This window comes from Etheostoma spectabile, chromosome 8, assembly GCF_008692095.1.
Source record: "Etheostoma spectabile isolate EspeVRDwgs_2016 chromosome 8, UIUC_Espe_1.0, whole genome shotgun sequence".
Classification (NCBI taxonomy): Eukaryota; Metazoa; Chordata; class Actinopteri; order Perciformes; family Percidae; genus Etheostoma; species Etheostoma spectabile.
In genome coordinates, this window is record NC_045740.1 from 26,362,472 (window position 1) to 26,371,203 (window position 8,732).

The 8,732-nt window shown below is 38.7% G+C and overlaps 1 protein-coding gene across 15 annotated transcripts in view; it reads left to right on the forward strand.

Moving 5' to 3' along the window:
- Positions 1 to 411: 411 nt before the first annotated feature.
- Positions 412 to 8,732, forward strand: part of ppfibp2b (PPFIA binding protein 2b) — a 142,418-nt gene continuing 134,097 nt past the window's right edge. For all 15 annotated transcript variants that reach the window (XM_032523287.1, XM_032523294.1, XM_032523292.1 and 12 more), the window contains exon 1: positions 412 to 636. The gene's annotated coding sequence lies outside the window, so the exon portion shown is untranslated. The remainder of the gene's footprint in view (positions 637 to 8,732) is intronic.

Below are 8,732 nucleotides of genomic sequence, written 5' to 3' on the forward strand. Positions count from 1 at the left end.
TGTTTGTGAGGTATGTGTTGTCAACATGCAATGGTCAGAATATCAATATTATATTATGCATAATAATAGCTTGGAATAGCAGTAACACAAGTAGGCTATGTAATGTATATTTCAGTGTGGCATTTGACTATTGATTGTCATTATGTGTAAAGTATCAACGTTGCTGTTTGTAAGACCAGTCGTTTTAAGCCTAGACACTTATTGCAAGTATTTGGGTTTGCATAAAATTAGTCGTTACGGAATTCGACTTGCATTACACTTGTATTCATTCACCGATATAGGCTACTTATTGCGCAAAATATCCCAAATCTTCATTAGGCTATTACAAAAAGGTCCAATGTAAAACTGCCAGGCACTTGAGCAAAAGAGATATTACGAGGCGCTCCTGAAGGCATCGTGCCTATCACATGGCAGGTGATAGTTGAAGCTCGCGCTTATAGCGAGTAGCCTACAGACTAGACAACTCTACAGTTCAGAGTACCTAGCATGTGTGAACGTGTTGTATGTGTGTGTTAGGGGCGTGTGTGTGTGTGTGTCTGTATATTTCTCTGCTCACTTTATCTTCAAGTGTCTCCCGCAAACAAAATTAAAGGATTTTATTCGATAAAGCCTCAGCATCCCTGGAAGTCGCATATCGTAAGTAATATTAACTGCATGAAGCTATTGTAATTACTAAAGTAGCTAACCTAGTCTACGTCTGTAACGTTAATACAAATGTGTCATTTAAAGTTAGGGAGGTTATTGTTAATTTCTCGTGGGATTTGAATATTATAGTACTGTATCAGGAGATACGTTTACCATAAACTTAACGTTCGCCAGTACGAGTGTAACAAACAATATAAGTCCATAAAGCTGGAGTTAAGGGACTGTCATGAACATTGTGCGGATTTTAACTTTAGGGTTTTCCTTTTTAACGCAGTAAAAGTGGTTAATGGTTCATGAACTATTGTGCCTAAGGAAAAACAATGATAATATACCTTAAATGTGTATATTTCCACTGTGGCGTTTCATCCTCTGTACTAGCGTATATGAACTACAATGTGGGCTAATGGGTAGGAAAAAGTCAACAATAAGTTTATGAATTCATATGGTCACCACACTTTAAATTTTGCTCATGTGATCAGTGTGCCATTCCTATAACAGTCCTGGACTGTAGCATGTACAAGATATGTGTGGAATATTTAATATGCACTTTTTTTCCCACATGACAGCACATTTGGCTTGTGTACAAGGACATTTTAGAAAACATGGTACTTTTTTGTGACACTGGTGCTTCTCTGCTTGCTCAGTCATGTACTGTCAGCTTGGAGCTATTAAATGATGTTTAGTTGCACTGACACATGCTGTGTAATTGCAGATCATCAATTTCTGACAGCGTGAGTAAAGCAGGGGGGAGGGAGGCAGAAAAAGGGGATGCTGATATGCTAATGAAAGAATATTAAGGCTGATGTGTGGCTCCTCTCTGCTGAAGCATCTGCTGCATCTAACACTGTAGATAGTGTACATAAACACAAACAGGCATGCACATGCACACACATCACAGACAAGCCACTCGAGAGGGCTGAAGGAGCCTCCTGCCACTGAATACAGCTGGCTGGTGCTTCTTTTCTATTGCAAATCTCATTTAAAAGGGAGAGTTGAAAGGCGTCATTGCCGCTGACGACAGTGAATTGATTAAGGCTGCTTTGGTTGGCACTTGAGTGGCATTAGCACTAGAAACAACAGAGGAAATAAAAAACAGAAGCTGGAGTGAAGTGGCTGTGGATAAATGCCCTGAATGAATTGTAAGTAACACATGTATTTTTGTAACAGTCATAAAACAGTAGGTTTTGACAGTGTTATTAGCTGACTTTGGAGTAGGTTTTAGAGGTATATGAGTGCACATATGCATGCATGCACACACACACACACACACACACACACACACACACACACACACAGAGGCTGGCATTTATTCCTGTGATCAAAGCCGTTTGTGTAATACCAAGCGTCGTTTTGCTCTGCAGCCATATAGGTTCAGATGATTGCTCTGTCATCCTAACTACTGCTGCTAATCACACAACTAATGTAGTTCACTGGAGGTAATCTACTGTTCACTGATGGCTAGGACAGACAGAAAAAGAGCGAGAATAACAAGAAGTATAGATATACCGTAGATGAAATTAACGCAGAGGAATAGCTTTAAAAAAGAGATGAGAGGAGAAAAGAGGAAAAAGGGCAGTAAAGAAGAAAAAAGGGTAGAGACAAGGAAGACAAAGTCGGGCTGTTAATCTACGAGGAATAATCCTCTGCTTGCTGAGGGAATGGAAGAAAATATAGTGGCAGAGAGAGAGAAAATTGAGGAAAATATAAATGACTAGTTTATTAGAGGTTATTGTTGGTTTGCTGTCACATAAGAGAAAGGGGGGGTGAGGTGGAGGAAATGAGAAAAAGGTGGTGAAAAGAGCAGATTATAGATGCTACACAGGTTATAGTCATATTTCTCTTAAAGAGAGAAATAAATTGGTAGGAAAGAGTGCCTAGTGGCCACACTTGGATTTCTGGAAAAGAGAGAAGGCTTGAGGAAAAAGTAAGGAAATGGATTAAGTTTTTAAGTAATGTTTTTTTTTTTTAGACATTTCTTTCCTTTTTTGGCAGTCCACACTACAACAACCCAGAATATAAGTAGATGAGGTGTATTAAAGGTTTAACATATACAACGGAAAGTACTGTGTTGGGGGGAAAAGCTTGATAATCACTACAAATATGCAAATATAATGTATCACCATGAAGTGTCACGGAACTTCAGCTTTAATCCCCTTTTTTGAGTGTGGTTATTTTGCAGCCTGTGTTGTATGTAGAGTTTGGCATCTCTCTTAAAATATACTATACAAGCCTCTTGTTGTGAGAGAAAAGTAGGTAGAATGATAAAGGCTTGAGATGATTTACTGGAAGATGTCTTACTTTAAAAACGTGAATGCTATTTCCCGTGAGGGAACTTCATTTGGCACATTCATACACAACATGCTACATTTAATAGTCAGTAATCATTCACAAGAATTAATAAATGGTTACAAAAAAGAAAACCTGTGGGTAGGAGTAGAGGGGTTAACTGACACAAATATTGAGATGTTTTTAGACAGGGCTGTTTTTTTGTAATTCAACAATTTAAGATGTGTCAGTTGTCACTTTGCTTGAATGTCACAAAAAGTGAAAACAATAGTCTGTAGTACAGTAGGCTATAGCAATGTGTAAAAACGGCAGCTGACCAGTAGGGCTGCACAATTAATCACAATTTTATCAAAATTGTAATATGGACTAGTGCAATATCCAAATCTCACAGAGGTGCAATATTTGTCAAAAGGCAAAATATGTCAAACCATTCTGAATTAAGTATTGTGGTGCTGCAGAGATGTGCCGACTTATAAATCCTATCCTACACGCTACAGAAAACATCTTTTGTTTGGTACAGATCCTAGCAAAAATCACACTATTATCATTTGAATTTTTTTAAGATTTAATATTAGTCAATGAAAATGAGAATAATGATGCAAACATGTTCATTCCCTTCTGTGTCGTGAATCATATCGTAATCGCAATATCAATTAAAAATAATTGCAATTAGGTCTCCTCCGCATTTGGTGCAGCCGTACTGACTTGTTGTAAAAACAAATCGCATTTTTTGAAGATGCGGTCAATGTTACTTTTCATAGTCAATTTGTGATCAATGATTGAACCAAGGTATTTATACTATTCCTCCAGTCTCTCTATTGTCTGGCCACCTGAAGCGCAGGGGGGCTGGTGGAGGACTGCCTGAAATCTATGAGCATCTCCTTGGTTTAAGAGATGTTTAGGGTAAGGTGGTTATCCCTGCACCAGAGAGAGAGGTTGGCCACTGCAGTCTGTGTTAGTAGTCTAGTTATAGAATATAGGACTACAATATTAGCTTAAAAGTGCATCTTAAGATTCTGTGCAGAGACATTTAAGTGAGTAAATATAACTCAAAACTTTAATAGTGGGGAGGATGTTACCTTTAACCCCAGTAGAAATTACATTTTTTAAAAGACCAAGCATTAGACCTAAAGACCCACATCAGGTCAATTGTACCATGTGGGCTTGGGTACAAGCAGGTATTTTATAACCAATTTGCCTGTCAGCTTGGGAATGAACAACAGCTGTGAAACTGTGTTGTACTGTACTGTTTCCTGGTTGTCATAAATCAAAACATATTTATATTATCAACTCGAGAAGACCACCATTAAGACACAAACATTGATTAATTGATCTGTGACACAACTGTTAAATCTTAAAAGCTAACAAAAAAGTAATCATCTTAGTCCAGGAGTAAATGTAAGAGAAATAAAGGGTTAGCTGAGGTGAGGACTGGAAGCGCTAAAATGGCAAATAAATAATGGAAAGAAGGGAAATTAGCTGTGTTGTTAACAAACGACTGGAGGATAAAAGCTTGCATTATTTGATTTTGTTTCCATCAGCTCCCTTCTGTTCTCTGAGAAAAAAACAGGGAGTAATTGTGAGGCTGTTAGATGTTGTAGCCCAGTGGTTCTCAGTTGTTTATGAGCCAATGACCCCTTCTAAGATAGAGAATATAAATGATATAAAAAATCTAAAAGTTTCTAAATATAAAAGTCTATTGATATTCCTTTTCATATTGCTGATTTTCACATTATGCAAATTAGCCCAAAAAATCTATCATGGCGGACTTTTATGGTCCAAGAGGCTTTTTTGTAGAGCACATTGAGCTGGACTGGTGTGATGAATTTCAAGTCAGTTTTCACTTTTTTTGGTCTTAAATTATAGTGCCACCGAATGGGATCATATTTTATGGGAAGCATTAGCACATCATTTCCAGTTATAGTGGCATTTTCTCTGTTTCAAGCTTGTTCCAGCCCACAGCAACTTGAGAAAAGGCATAAGTGTTAAATATGCCACACCCCACATGCACAAATCAATATGACACACAGATTCTGGTGAATACTCATTCCCAGAACATGTGCACAAATTTTGGAGAAATTCTGTACACCAGGTTTTGAGGTACATATTTGTGCTGTTGTTAGTGCCCCCTATGGGTTGAGCTCAAAATCTTTTTGCAGGCCTAGTCATCTAGACGGACTGAGGATATGTTACCAAATGTATAAGGATTGGACAAACCGTTAGTACGTAATGGCCAATTTTCTTGCTAAGCCCCGCCATTTGCAATGCTCTTTGATTGATTGCGGCCATGTTTTTCCACCAATCTTGCTCATTTATAGCAAGCCCCCAGGAACAGGTTTGACGCTACCAAGGGTGTAGCCGCCTACAGTGGAATTGCAACGTGATGCCTACTGGCCCAGAAAGACTTTTCCCATAGACTTTACAAAAGACACATTTAAATATCAGTGGTCAATATGTTTTTGAGGTACATCTACTGAACACTTAAATTTACCTTATTATAATCATATTTATGTTTTTTTGTGTGATCTTTTTATTTTTGGTATTTATTCAAACAAACAATTACAAATAATACACCAAGATATTATTTATGTTTTAAAAGTTGTAACATGCACTAATAGCCAGATCCAGGGTGATTCAAACGCAAAATGAACACACTTGATGAACGCTAATAGACACCTGGGACTGCGCTGCAGGCTCACATGATGGTTCTCCTGAGTTCCTGTAGCTGTAATAATGGATATAATGGCTGTAATTCATTCTTTGAATTATTATTATTTTTGGGGCATTTTAGGCCTTTATTTTGATAGAACAGATGAAGACTTGAAAGGGGAGGGAGAAGGGGAATGACATGCAGCAAAGGGCCCCAGGTCAGAGTTGAACCCGCGGCTACTGCGTTGAGATGTAAACCTCTGTATATCTCTACCAGGTAAGTTATCCAGGCGCCCATCCTGTGTATTATCTTCTAATACATTCAAGGGATGTATGATGTGACGCCTGAAGCATGGATTTGGGTTGGGAACTAAACTCTGTACTTTTTTGGGTACCAACCGAATTACTTCGGTACTACCGATCAAACGGTACCAAATTTCGGTACCTGAGAAACCGTAAGCGCAAGCCTATCTGTCCTCTCTGCATACTGATACAGAGCGGAGCTCCGACACACACGCGGAGGCGTGGATGGAGTAAACTCAAGCAAACTACAGCACTGCGGTTTTGTTGAATTCACAGAGTCATGGCAATGCCGATAAAAAATATATGATATTAATGGCGAGTTGAAAGCAGTCGCGGTGCTGTTGACCTTACACTTCCAACTAGGCACAACAGTGGTTTCTATGCCCTGGTGACTGATTGATAGGCTGAGGTTGTAAGGCAAGGTACCTTTATTTCAATAACACCTTTCAGCAACAAGGCAATTCAAAGTGCTTTACATGAAACATTAAAGAGAAATTAAAAACGGTCATGATGAAAATAAAACTGGCTAAAAAAGAATAATATAGAAATGCAAGAATAAAAGTAACAGTGCTTAAGAAATAAATAAGTATTCAATTTAATAGGTTGTAGTTATGGGTTTGGGAGGAGAGAGGGAGGGGTTTTATTTTAATTTAATTTCTTTTAGAGTGTAAAATATTATAATAATATAAAATATAATATATAACAAACAACAATGTTCTAAGTAAATAGGATGAATAGCAATAATAAATAGGTTTGGAAATATTTTTACAACTGAATTTTTTTTTGTAATTACAGAGGGAACGAACCAAAAAAAGGTATCGTTGGGTACTGGAACCAAATTTCAGGTAGCTGTATTGGTACCGGTACCGATAAAAATGTGAAAGGTACCCAACCCTAACGTCTGTGTTCCCAAACTGCCACTGGCTATCGGCTTGTAGCTAGCGGTAGCTAGGGAATAGTAGCACAACATAAATAATTACATCTCCTTGGTTCACTCTGATCAATGTGCGGTGTTGCAACGACAACGGAAACTGCTGTTCTGTAAGCGAGTGCGGCTAGGAGGCAGGGGATCGCTAGTGCGCATGTCCATCATGAGCCAGTGCTGAAGCATAGTGGATGATCCAGGTATTTTTTTAGCTCCATAAGTGTTTTATGCGCCACTGAGAAAGTCTCATTGGAATGAACGGGGCTTTGCGTTAAACACTGTATCCATTTCTCTTAATACATTTATAGTAGAAATGTTTGTGTCAGCCTAGGGCTGGGCCAGGGCAGGACTGGGGTAAAAAAATCAGCCTTGGACCAGACCCGCCCACCACAATCAGCCGGACACCAACCGTCCTTGCACTCCCCTTCAAGAAATGTACATACCAGCAAGGTTCAAAATGAGCACCAGTCAATGTTGGTATGGTCATTGGTAAAATTATGGCTGGTAGATTTACTTGACTCACCAGCCCCAAAAATTTCAACATTCACTAGTCATTTGGCTGGTGGAAAAAAAGTTACTTTTGAACCCTGCATACCAGCCCCTACTACTGCCACATAGCTGAGTAATTTGTAAGACAGTATGATAATGTACTCACTGAGTCAAAAAAGGCTGCATGGCTCTTGATGGCAAGATGGCTAAAGGTTGAGGGTGGAGCATGGCTGTCATGAAGATGTCTTGTATAGGAAATAAGTGACAAGTCTTGAAATAAAGCTATAGCTGCGTTTTGTACACAGTATTCAACTTGTGTTATATAATAGTAGATTTTTTTTTGCAAGTGCCTTAGCTTGCTAATACATAATTAACTTTAGCTTATTAACAGCTAACTTGTCCTCTCTGGTAGACAAAGGGGGTTAACATAATCGTTTAACATGCTTAAATTTCGTGTTTTTAGCTAGGTACAGGCATTTTGTAGAGTTATATTTGCCGCTGGTGGGGGGCGGGACTTAAATGCACAGTGTCTCTATGGTTGGAAGGAGGTAGACCACAGTAGAATGTGATTGGCCAGTGTTCAGATGAGAGAGACACAAGTCGGCCAATCATGTGATCTCTCTTTTCTCAATGGGTCGATCAAAAAAGAAAAAAGTCAACCCGAGTGCAGTTTTTGTGTAAAAACTCCTGGTACCAGTCCATGCCTAGGCTGGGCAATGTATCGATACTATATCGATACATGAGGCCAGACATCGTCTTACATTTTTAAAATATTGTACTTTTCCTGATTTTAAAGGCTACATACAAACATCTTAACTTACTGTTTTATTATTTGCCTTAACACACTTAACCAAAACATCAACATTATTGATGATTATCTAAAATCTTGTGAAAATATTTCTTGAAATTCAATTAAATTTTATCTATAGTATCAAATCATAACATCAGTTATCTCGAGACACTTTACAGATAGGTCTAGGCCAAACTCTAATATACAAAAACCCAACAATTCCAGTAATCCCCCAAGAGCAATAAAACTTCAATAAGTCACAATAAAGATAATGGAACAATGACTTTAAATAGTAGTCATAGTAGTTCATGGCACAGCAGAGCACCACAGGGTGCCACAGGATGGAGCATGGCATAGCAGAGCATAGCAGGATGTAGCAGGGCGTGGCAGGTCACTGCATAGCAGGGAGTGCAGCAGGACCACGGTGACAGCTGCAATCATGATTTTGGTGCCACTCTAATCCAAGGCAGCATGCTGGGTGAAGAAAAAAAACAACATAAGGACTCTGGGGAGTAAACTCCCCAGAGCTAGGTTAGTAACAAGTATTTTATGGCACAATTCCTCACTCCCTATAAGCTTTATCAATGAAGTTTTAAGTTGTGGTGATGGTGTCTGCTTCCCAAACCCAGACTGGGAGCTGGTTCC